The sequence below is a fragment of the Candoia aspera genome, chromosome 8, assembly GCF_035149785.1.
Source record: "Candoia aspera isolate rCanAsp1 chromosome 8, rCanAsp1.hap2, whole genome shotgun sequence".
NCBI classification, from domain to species: Eukaryota; Metazoa; Chordata; class Lepidosauria; order Squamata; family Boidae; genus Candoia; species Candoia aspera.
Genome location: NC_086160.1, coordinates 63380760 through 63394019, shown reverse-complemented (window position 1 = coordinate 63394019; position 13260 = coordinate 63380760).

The following is a 13260-nucleotide window of genomic DNA, read 5'->3' as shown; positions in this document are numbered from 1 at the left end:
CAAAACAGTATCACCTGGTGGGTCCTAGGAAGTGTGCCTTCTCTGTCATTGTGCCTCCTTACAATTTTTCCCCTGTGGATATGAATGGCCCCTACCCTTATGGCCTTCAACAAGGCCATGAACACTTGGCTTTTCCTCCAGACCCTGGGGCCAGGATATTAATGAAGCTCTGGCATAGGTGTACATATATTGGTAATGGAATTTGTATAGAGGCCTCAATTTGCTTTTTCTTTTAATTGATTTGGATAACTGTATTACATTTTTATTTCTGTTTGCCTCCCAGAATTCTACTGCTTAGATGGGTGGCCACATGTATTTGTTAAATAAGTAAATACATAAATAGCTCTTTCTGTTGGACTCTCATTGAATTCAATAGCTTAACATTGTTTAAAGTTATTCTTGTACCTGTGCAATGCTATCTATATAGTTACTGTTTCTTTAATGCAAATTGTAAAGCTGGGCTTATATGTTCCAAAACAAAAGTTTAGTCACTTTGTTATTGGATGTCCCAGGAGACAGGAGGGAAATTGCTCCTTAGAATCTTCCATCCCAACTCTTCTTGGAGATTCAGCTTTGTTTGGGATAAATTGCAAGGAGCTGGAGAGATCTCCAACTTGGGAGATCCCAAAAGAATTCACTTCTCTACTCAGGGTAGCTTGTATGTTAAAACATATGCTACAGAGATCCTGTACAGGACTGTACAGGAGCCATAGGCTGTTCGTTCATTCAAAAAAAGCTGTTAGTCCATTCATAAAAGATCCGGGTTGCATGTTCTGAGTCATTAACTTTGGAGTCTGGGACTGTCACTCACCTCGTCCTTCTCACAGAGGTCATGGACTGTTTTCCCTTAGTCTTAGCTTCAGACAAACTTAAGATATGTGAGAGCTCCATGATTGTCCCTTGTGAACCTAAGTCCATTCAGAGCTCATTTATATCAATATAAATAATTTGAGTATAGAGAATTCCATTTGCTTGATGTTTACAGAAGGGCATTTTTCTGGGTAAAGAATCCTTTTAATAGGGCCAGTCTCTTTAATTATATCATAGCTCTTATTGTGCAATATCAGCCTTGAGTAGGCACTTTATGGAAGAAAGGGGGAGGGGGGAAAATACTGTCAAATATTAGTTAGACCAAGGCCTTTTTTGCTCCAGGGCACAGGGAAGTTAGGACTTGTAACCACACCAGTAGCAATTTGAAGGTGACTGTATTAAGCTTGGCTCCTGCTCTATTTTCTGAAAAGGAATAGTCTGCAATTTGCCATTTTTGATTAAGTGGTTGAGTTCTACTCCAGTATCTACTTTAACAGATACGATGAAATAGACAAACTGAGCTGAATGATGCTGAGTCAAGTGCCTTTCCATTTATACAGCCTATGAATGAAGATAAGTTGCACCTTAAGGAATGCAAGGCACCAGCTCTGTCACATTCCAAGGGTATGCATATATTTGCCTCCTGATTGCAATGTTTAAATTATAAATGAAGTATAACAATTTAAGTATCCCTTATGAATTAATCTGATCTCGCTTTGAAACAGGCCTGATTATTACCACCTCATTCAGAGCATATATGGACTCGATCTCAGTCCTCATTTGTGTAACATAATCATACAATGACATTCATCACCAGACACTTAAAACTGCTTAATCTGGATTCATGTATAACATGGTATAGATGAGCTAATAAATAAATGAGCTATACAAGGAATTTCAGCACTGGAACTGCATTTACATAAAAAATATCGCCTGCACCTCCTGCTTGTTTAAATTCACAATGCCATTGCACTCTTATCTATGCTACCCTTAATTAAAGCTCCATCATTAATTTTAATTATAAACCACCCAATTTTTAGGTGCCTATACTCAAGTGTGTTTTTCCAGATGGCCCCTGGCTAAAATTTGCAGTTCAGGAATTCACCTGAATATGTTAGTGAGACATATTCATCCTATGGTGCAGCATTAAATGTAGGCAAGGCTGTAACTTCTCTGCCAAGACACATTCACATAAACAAAAGAGAAGATAATCATACTACAAGGTACTAGGAACTAAACGTTGCATTTTTTTATTTTTTATTTAGATAATGCAAGAGAAGGAAGTGGAAAAACAGATACCACACGGTATATCTAATTGGTAAGACAATGCAAAACAAGTAGCCAATGGAGCATGCATGATTCTGAAATAGAATTTTACCAGTGGCTGACTAACATTCACTTCATTACTGTTGGTGGGAGGAAAAATAGGGAATAAATGCAGCCTTTACTTCACTCCTTCAGTAGTAGGTAGAAGGTGGCTGGATAGTTTGTGGCAGCACTGAAAGCAGGGTGATTGGAGAAATCCATTGAGGGAAAGGAAATGTGACTGGCAGAGCATTTGAGGGTGCCCCTAAGTCCTTTAGGGCTCTTGTTTCTGTATTTAAGCAACACATGTTGAGACAAGGACAAGCAGGCAAGCTGCTTCCCCATTGTTGGCCTTGTCATCCCCTTCCCCAAATACAATGGTCAATTTCTGATACAGAGAAGGTTCGTTACTTTCAGAATGATCCCTCCATTGCACAGAGTAAGACAAGTGCAGCAACAAAGTCACTGAGGTAATACCCCAGTTCTCCTTTCTCCATGTGAAATTGTTTAATGGATGGCTCAGTCCTCCCCACTGATATCTAATAATACTGTTGGGCCCAGGTCCAAAGCACCACTCGTTAGAGGCTCCTCAAATTCAGTGCTGCACAACTCTTTAAAAGAAAGTCAGCAAGTCCTCTGCTGCCTCTTTCTCTTTCTCTGAGGCCTTCCCTAGGGGGTCCTGGGAGATAAAATGTTGGATGGTGTTGCTGTTATGGGCTTTGTAGAACCCAAGCAAATGGATCACGAGTTGCAAAACATTATTAATTCAAAAAATCTGCACATTCCTCCATTAACAGGAAAACCATTAGCCACTGCTCTCATTCTTCATTTTTTTTAAACTAAGAGAACTAAGAAGTCCCCATCCTGTTGAATTTAAGAGATAAACTGGGTGCTAAAGTGAATGTTCCTAGTTGTTGAGATTTCTGTAACCTAATCCTTTCCCCTTTTAATAAATCAGATTATAGAGGACTTGCCAGAGTCTTGTTTTCTGTTCCCCAAAGCTTGTCAACTGCAAATTCACTTACAGTGCATCCCTAATGTGCCTGTCTCCCTGCTAGGGGTGGGGGAACAAAGAGGAGAGAGATGAGGAATAGCATCAGGAAGATGGCATGGCAGGAGAGAGGAAATGGGAAGCAGAAAGTTCTGAAATATGGGGGCCGGGAGCTCTACCCAAGGTCCTCTTTCCCAGGGCCCCCTTAACCTGGTAGTAGCCTAATGCTCTATTTCTGCCTGTATTCCTCTCGTCTCTGAACAAGCAGTCAGTGACAAGACTAAATAGGCGAAGCAGTGCCATCCTCTCTGAAAAGGTAGATAAATCAGCAACAATGACAGTGGTTGGAAGAACCCAAGCTCTTATATGGGAGATATGCTGTTCACTCAGAAAGGACAGATGTGCAGGAGGAGCATTGAGGGAAGGGAGAAAGATTAAAACAAACAAACAGGAAGGTCTGCTTGGGGTCCCTTGCAAGAGTTGAAGCCTCCTGTAGAGTTTGGGCCTCCTAAATGCTATAAGCAAGCAGGTCAAAGATGTGAGCCATACTATCCCCAATTTGGATGCATATGTGAAAACAAATCTTATCTGTCTGTCTGTCTGTCTGTCTCTGAATATGAAATAGGACAATAAAAGTAATAAGAGCAATAAAAACAGTGGATCCCAGGTCAGAGTTAAAATGCTCTAAATGTGCCAGGTCACTATGTCCAACTGTGGGCTAAAATACAAGAAGCAGTAGAAAATATCCAGAACTGGGTGGGCTCTGTCAAATTAAAATGAGGCTATAATCAAAATGATAACATAAGAAAGGAGCAAGCATAAATTCAGTGTATTTAACTAGTATTGTGTTCAGCATGAGCCCATCAAATTTTGCAAGCAACTGCACAAAATTTTGCAACATCAGCCATAGAGGTGGGACAGAAAATAAATGAATGAATGAATGAATGAATGAATGAATGAATGAATGAATGAATGAATGTTGCAGGGACTATCATCCTCTAATAGAAACTGGGCATAGGATGAGTCTGGTCTATCAGGGTACCCACCAAAAATCCTTATCTAGCTATCTGTTTCAATTTCTAGAAAAGCAAATTTTATTTTTGGCTCATCTTTAAATTATGGACAGAGTAAGAAAGGGAAAGGATCATCAGACTGATCTGCAGTTAGACCAGATGGTTTCAAACTGTTTCTTCTTCTGAATACTCAGACCCCCTAGGCTAGAGGCTCAACTTTAGAAGGACATGGGAACATCCCTACTGGATCAGGCCAAGACCACTGCTAGTCCAGTATTTTATTTCTCAAACTGATGCCTCTGGGATGCTTGCAACGACAGATGGAGACATAGTCCTCTTCTACTACAGTATGTTCCCTGCAGCTGGTATTTGGAGGTATACTGCTCCTGACCCAGAGGTAACACTGGATCTAAAGTGTAATAGCTTTTGATAAATATGATGCTCGTGAATTTATCCAATTCCCTTTCAAAGCCATTCCCATCTCTTCTGGAATTGTATTCCAGAGGTTAGTTATGGGTTGTGTGAAGAAATACTTTATTTGTCTGTTCTAAATCTCCTTCCAATCAGCTTCACTGAATGATCCAGGTTCATTCCTATCCATTTTCTCCATGCCATGCAAGATTTTACACACTTTGATCACATCCAGGGGTATCCTCAGCAAGATTTGTATCTAGAAACATGACCATTTCAAGGATCTGTACACTTAAAAGAAATGATTCTCATTAGTTCCTGCATGCAGATGATACCATAATGAACTACAGTAGTCTAAAGTCTCCCTTGAGTGAGCTCACTTCCTGGTGACTTAATGGGTACATACATGTTGAAGAGGATTTTTTTTAAAAGGTAATACTGACAAAAGTAAAAATTTAAAATGATATTGCATATCTGTGCTAAATAAATATATTGGTAATGCTAAGTATAGAACAAACAGGATTGGTCCAAGTTGTTTCTGAGATGAACTGGAATAATGGCATCCAAAAACTGAGAACCCCTATAATACTGGATCAAGCTCAAGTCCTTTACAGATTTTTGACTACCCAAACTTTGTCTACTTGAACAAATGAAATATACCTCTAGAAAACATCCCTCTGGTTTACTGTATTGAGGGGACTTATCTGCAGGTGTGGATACCCACCAGAGGCCTTCACTCAACTTGATAGCATTCTAGTTCCTTAAGAAAAGGACAACAGATATTTCTACACAAGGTGATCTAACTGCAATTGCAATAACAAAGTTGCCTCTTTGTATGCAATAATAAAAACCTGAATGGAAAGTGAATAGTATTTAAAATATATCGGATATATATGTTCACCGTCTTCAATCAGCCTTAACAAAACTCTGGATACCACAAATATACCCAGTATCTGTGCCCTTGTTGAGTTGGCAAGGGCAAGAAGACATTTCACATTATCTCCTTCATTGTCCAACACACTGCCACTCACACCAAATACGATCCTCTCTTTCAGATGAAAGCACACTGGCCAGATCAACGTAAGCCTGAATTTTTATTGAAAACTCAGAAGACAGCCATTTTTTGGCATTGTCAGCTTTTGCCCATGAAGCAGTTCAGTGATGTTAAACCCTTTTTCACTCCCTTTGTAAATACAACCTCCTTTGATTTTAATTGCAACTATTGTTAACAGGTACTTTTTAAACCTTATACCCTGAATTCTGCTCATCAATCATATTTTTGTGCTTCTGTTGTGTAGCTAATAAATAACCAATAAACACATATTGTTATATCACACAGCTTGCAACAATTAAATAAATAAATAAGCCCAGTGCTCCATTCTGGCACATTTTCATACTTTAACATTGCCAGTCACTTGTAGAAAACATTCTCACTTTCTTTTTGTACAGAAAACAAGCCACTGTATCTTGTCATTACACTTCATTTTATATGCACCGCTTGATTTAATGATGTATGGAGAATAACAAGATTCCAATATTTTTATCTTGTACTCCTCTGTTCCTTGCCTAGGAATTATTTTTGCCCTAAGTAGGTATTTGAAGAAATCCATCATGACTATTAATCATCAAGATGGTGGTTTTAATGACATGCTAGTCGGTATTTTGAAGATGCAGAATGTAACAAACAAACAAAAAATAGCTGCACAGATATTTGGGTGTTTTATTTATTTTAACATCTCAACAAGGTAGTGATTGCAGGCAGTACCATTCAGCTTCATTGGTTGACCCCAGATTCTAGTGTTATGAACAATAATCCTTTCCATATCTATATTTCCGCCACAATGTGTAATTTCTCTGTCAGCCCTAGGAAGAAGGCAATACCAAGCCACTTGTCCATATAGTTGCCAGGAGTCAAGACTGAGTTGAAAGCACGCATGGGCACACACACACACACACACACCTACCTCACCCCACCCACAGACCCAACCCCCAAACCACCATATTTTCTTTCCCTTACCCTCCTCAATCTAATAAGACCCCTAGCATGTAAATTTCAGCCCTTAATCATTTTGGTTGCACTTTTAACACTTTTGTCACCTTTAGAACATAATATATATGGTGCAATGACTTAAACTATACTCCTCCTCCTCCTCTCTTCCTCCTCCTCCTCCTTCTTTTCTCAACTAACTCCAGATGAAATTGGGCTCCTAGCATACTGAAAATTATTTTGTCCTTACAAAAAAAGCCACCTTGGTTTCTGCTTTTTTGGCATGGAGAAGCACACATCTGCAAAAACATTAAGAGGAACAAGAATAATCTACTTACTTTCCTGGTGGCATCTAGCAATCTTTTAAAAATAGCACCAGGGCATGCTGAAACAGTGTGCCAGAACTTCCCTATCTATTCTCCTTTATTAATGTCTCTTTCAAAATGGTCAGATGATGATGCAGAGTTAAAGGGTTGCCCAACCTGCTGAAAATAATTAGTATTCTGTTTGGTATTCTTCTTACAAACATCACCCAGGCCCATATTTCAGTCCAATATTGTTCAATTATCTGTTGGTGCTTGTGGATTACAATTTCCCAACTAAAACTCCCTGGGTCCTAGTGAAAGAAAAGTGCTTTTGTTTCTTCAGCTTTCTTCAACTAGTCTTATACTTTAAAGCGTAGGTGAGAAACTTTTGATAGCTGGGGGCCACCTAAATATTTCTCAGGGACCTGAGGACCACAGTGAATAGGGCAGTGATACAAGGTGGGGAAGACTATATCATGTGTGTCCTGGGATAGGATTTTTCAGGTTCTGGATTCCTTGTTTCTTGAAAAAAGGTTTTCTATGTCTCCTATCTCAATATGGTGGGAAACATCACCATTCACAATGCACTATAATTCAGTAGCATAGTCCAAGATAGTTCCAAGGGCCAAAAAAAAAAAAAAAAAAAGCTTTGGAAGCCTCATACCATCCTGGGCTACAGTTTGCTCATTCCTGTTTTAAGGCCTTGTGCGGCTGAAGGCAACCATCTCAGATGCTTCACTGAGAAAATAGGATATTTTCTGTGGATATGGTTTTCCCTACAGTTCACATTTAATGTTGATGATGAGAAGCTTCATTTCTCCCTAAATATCCAAATCTGATTTCTTTGACATCATTTTATACTTATTATCATCCTGTTTCTTCATGATACCTTAAATGAATTATATTAATTATTGCTACTGTCCTGCCATAGGCTACTCTGGTGAAACATTGCACCATATTAGTTAGAAATTGTTCCACCCCCACCTCTGTTCTGGCCTACTGAACCTTGATTTCTTATTTTTCTTATCTACCGTTTATTCAAAATGTTGCTGCTTGTTCAAAAACATTTCACTGTGTTCTCCTTTAGGAAATGTATTTTCCCTAATAGGGGTCTGATCTTTCTAAAAACTGAAGAGAGAATAGCTTGGAAATTGGTTTGGGGAACTTACATTCTAGTTTATTCTCCTACACTGAGAGATGAAGTAAATCCATACTAAAAAGGTCTTAGTGAAATTTCTCAGCAAGCAATTAAGAAACCATCTCTCGTGTTGACAACTATCCCAGATACTTCTCTGGACTAACTTTACACATCAGAGCTGAAACTATATATTATAAATGTGGCTGCATGATATACATTCTTTGATTGCAGAATAAAAGCCAGAATAAGGTCAAGTGTTTTTTTTTTATCCATTCAATCATGTCCGATTCTCGGAGACTGCCTGGACAAGTCCCTGCAGTTTTCTTGCCAAGGTTTTTTTCAGAAGTGGTTTGCCATTTTGCCTCCTTCCTAGGGCTGAGAGAAAGTGACTGGCCCAAGGTCACCCAACTGGTTTTGTGCCTAAGGTGGGACTAGAACTCACGGTCTCCCAGTTTCTAGCCTGGTGTCTTAACCACTACACCAAACTGGCTCTCTAAATTCAGTTTACCTTTATCCAATTTCTTGTGTGCATTCAATGTGCATACAGACTGAGACTGTAATGCACTGGCACACTGCTATTACACATGCCTGCAATCTAGTATTGTTGTTTGATTATCTTGGTCCACTTGTCAATGTTATAATTCTTGCAGATTTATTTGACTTCATTCTTCTGGATGTTTCAGTAAAACAAGCAGCAGAAATACATGCTCCTGGCTCTAGTGTCTTTTATATGATTAATAGAAAAGACACAACAGAGAGGATTGAAATGGAGGGGGCAGTTTATGTGGTGGGAAAGAAAGGGAGCAGAGATTGCTTAAGATGCATTGATGCTCTGGCAGCACTACTCCCATTTCCATCCAACTACCATATTTAAAAGTTCTGAAATAGGAGAAAATAACCATGATGAGCTAAATTCCATGCACAAAGCAAGCCCTATGCAGATAAAGAAAATACAACATGAAAACAACATGAATGGGAGTGAAGTTGATCCAGTGAGGGCATTCACCCAAACTGGACATTAATGTGGTAGTAGCTTTAAATGGATGAAAAGCTGGTGGCTCTTCATAGATCAATGAGCTACAATTCCCAGCATCCATGGCCAGTATGATCAAAGGTAAAGTTGCTGAGAGAAAACACCTGAAGGACCATTTTTCATACTCCTGTCATAAAGCAGTATAAAACAGCAGATCAACCATATAGTGTATTCTACTCTAGCATCTCTACTATGTCAAATATCTTGAAAGGCAACTGCAATAGATGCCTTACTTTTACAGCTCTTTTGAGTTTCAGTATCTGAACTCTAGGTACATCTTGAAGGGAAGCCATCATTTCCATGGTGTCTTGTTAAATGATCAATTTGGCTTTCTCCTTAAACAACTTGGATTTTTTCCCCACTCTGGAGTATTCATGACAGAAACTTCCCTGCCACAAAAAGCATCCACATGGTCCTTTTAGATAAGGGTTTTTTTTTTTTTCACACTAATTAAATGAGGGGAAATGCTGGTAATTGCACTCACTCATTGCTGGCAAGATGCCATGTGTGAATCATAGAATGACATTTTTTCTCCTAGCTGTTCTGTGTAGCATATTTGATTTACAAAATTCTGCTTTTTATGCAAAAAAGAAAAACAAAGGGGGGTGGAGGGAGAATGCTATGCTATGTCTATGCCAGACAAGTGAAATCTGGGTTGTTATCTTTAGAGAGAGTTATAATTATTTTGCACTAAGCAAGAAGCATGAGTTCAAGAAGCCAGCTTTTATGTTTTTCCAATGAGTTGCACTTCAGATTTTCCATTCTCATATCCACACTTGAAACAAAATGCATTAGCACTTCTGCCACTGTTTCCCCCTTTTCACATCATTTTGGGTGTGAAAGCAAGGCAGGGGTTGATGGTAGAGCCTAACCTCCAGTTTTATTCAAACACAACATATACTAACAGAGCTAATTCAAAAACGTTTGGATGTGTGAGCCCTGTTGGGAAATTTAGTTATTCTCCCCTCCCCCTCTTTTTAGTATTGCATTGACAAAAACACACCATTCCATGGTGATGTGATAGGAGCTCACGTCTCCATCTGAAACAAGGCAAAGTGCAGAAAAATAGAGCTAGTTAAAATTCTAGTACTATTCACTGGAAAATGAGTATCTATTGTGTATGATGCTGTGCTCTTGTTCATAATTTCTTTCTTTACATTTTAAAAACATCTTCACATCCTCAAGATATATATTTTTTATTCACAAAAGGTTCTTCTCCAGTTAGAAAAATACATTTGAGTATTTTATATTTTTGCTGTTGTAGCTTCTAATTCTCTGGAAGCAAACAGAATGGCTACTCTGATTATTATAATTTACTCATTTCTTTTCAAGCATTTAAGTCAAGGTGAAGTTGATACTTTTTACACTTCTATCTCTGGGGTGAAATATTTTGCTTTTCTATTTAAATGTTAGATATTGTTGTAGGTCTCAGATCAGCTTTCGTCATCTGAACGTCCTCTTGTACCATGGGGTACAAGAAAGGCTGTGTGACACTTCCATGCAGACATTTGGAACATTTCAATACAGAAACATGTAGGTCTTGGTTCCGGAGAAGCATGTAGTATAAAGCCATCACTCTGAAAAAGAAAAAATAATAAGGGGGTTAGTAGAAAATTAATTTAGTTGCACATAAAAAATATATGGAGCTTCAACTGGACCATCATGGCTGCCATCTTGACTTTTTTCTTTTTGTAATCCTACCAGCAGACCCACCACTCTTGGAAGAAGGCAAAGACAAACTCACTTAATATTGTTCCCAAGAAAACTGCATGTTGGTATGCCAATACATCACCAGTCATTAAGCTCAGCTCTAGAGTAACTTTACCTTACTACCAAAATAAACTCTCTGTATCTTGTAGAAAGTTAGTGTCTTTGCTCATATAACACAGGCACAGGATTGACACTATCACTCCATATAAGATTACAAAACCGACACAAATGTTTATTAAGAAAATAATTTGCATAAAATAATCAAGTGCTCTTCTTCAACATGAAGATAGCAATTTCTTAACTGGACATTTGCCAGATTAATTTTGCTGAGTTACAATCCTTCTGTGATTGGTTAAAAAGTGATAACAGATAAATAGCTGAAGAAAGATCTGCCAATGCTGATACAAAGGTAGTAGATAACATGTGATCTGCTATGAGGAATGAATGTTCATCAGTAGAAGTGAAAATGTCTGCCTATAAGAGGATGCTTCTGCCTACTTTTTATACAGAAGTGAAAATGCAGTGGGGATGAATTACTTAAGAAATGTGTGAGGTAGAGTTACCAGATCTGGCCTGCAATACTTCAGGTGGCCACCTGATGGCAGCAGAGAGTTGTTTTCTTTATGTTTTTGCTGCCATCTAATGGTTGTCTGAATTGTCACAGGTCAGCTCTGGCAGCTTTGCCATGTGGCAAAACAAGAAGTGATATGGTCAGCAATGAATGTGTTTTGAATCTAAAATAAGTGAGAAGTACAAAATAAGTATCTTGAAGTGGCTTGATTATAGAGAAAGAATAAATGAGTATTGAATTGCAAAACAAACATGTGAAGGAAAAGTGAATGGCTTGAAGGCAGGGGAAGATCAAGAAAATCACAGTTGGACAGAATTGGTAAAATCCACCAAAGAGGATTTCCAACTGGTCCTTCTGCTCCTCAATCTTCCCAGAACCTTCCTTTTTCTACCTCAAGGACACTGATGGCTGCTAGGGAGAGGTAGGGAAAGAAAGGTACTTGGAAGATCAGGAGGGTGGGAAAGCCATCCTTGAAGCAAACAGCGGGGAGTGCGCCTGTGGAACATGCCATTCTTGCAACTAAATTGAAATGCCACCACCAATAGCCTTGACTTCAAGCACAACATAGACACCAGCACACTCTCTGCCTCCATTTTTTAATACCTCCTTTTCCTACTTCTCCTCAGCTACTGCTGCATGCAGCCACCATCCCCCAATCTTTCCCATGCCTTCCTTTTCCTACCTCCCTTAGCCACATACCACAAAAAGTAGCTCTTCAGTGCATTTAATGGCTCACAAATGGACCATTTTGCACACCCGTAATTGTTTGCTAACATAGAAAGGAAGTAAGAGACAATGAATACTGTTGCAATAAAACAGACTTGGCTAGATTTCCTTTGCTTTTCTCTTAATGCCTGCCTTTAATTTCTTTTGCCCAAGACTTCCTGCTCATTTTTGGCACTCTGCATCAGGTTGCTGACCTTGAAAGGTAAGGAACATAAATAAATAAAAGAGCTAAACCAACTCTCAATTACTTTTCTTTCAGAACAGATTTAACCAACCAGAAAACAGATGGAGTGGAAACAGTCTGCACCTCACTCAAGTCCCTCCTCCTGCTGCTGCTGCTGCTTAAGATTTCTTAAGAGTCCATGTCTTTCTTTGAGCCTTCCAGTGTTTTTCTCTATTGTCTGCTGGATGCTTACTACTTCAGGGGGTCCCGTGGGGGGTGGGAGCAATATAAAAAATCAAGACAGCAGCCACAACCATGAGATCAAAACTCTGACTCTTTGTTATGTGCTTCGTGACATACATAAGAACAGGCAGGCCTTTAATTGTGTGATTGTGGCCACCCTCTTGATTTTTTTGTCCTCTCCTCCCTGCAGACAATCCTGTATAGCATAATCCTGTTCTTCCCAGCCACAAGCTTCATATTCAGGTCTTCTCTCAACAGAGTTCTCTCATACTGGAATGTTGCTGTCTTTGATCAACAGCTTTAGGTCCCCTCCTGTTGACAGATGACCTCCAATGAACTTCTCCCTATTTATTTTTTAAAATTTGCCCACTTTAAACCTCCTTCTGCAGTAGGATGCAGGTGATTTTCTGTTGCTGTGCTTGCCCAACATGCTTGAACAGGTCAGTTACTAGTGGCTGCACATGCACAACGTGGCAATGTTGGATAGTGATGTTAATCCTATTTTTGGTGAATTGCCATAATGTGTGCACCCAGAGAGTCTGATTAGTTTCTGGCCCAATGTATTGTGGGAACCCAGAAAACGGGTTAATTCTATGACGGTGTTAACAGGAATTATGTGATGGCAGCCAACATTACACTATGTTCTTCACTGTGGAACTGCCATGAACAAATCCTAAACACATAACAAAAGTTTAATTATATATATAATTATATATATATATATATATATATATATATATATATATATATATATATAAAATTAAATATTTAATTATTTAATTATATAAAAGTTTAATGGGAAAAGTACATAACTTAAATTCCCTGAAGGATGTTCTATTAAAAGAGCTGCTGTT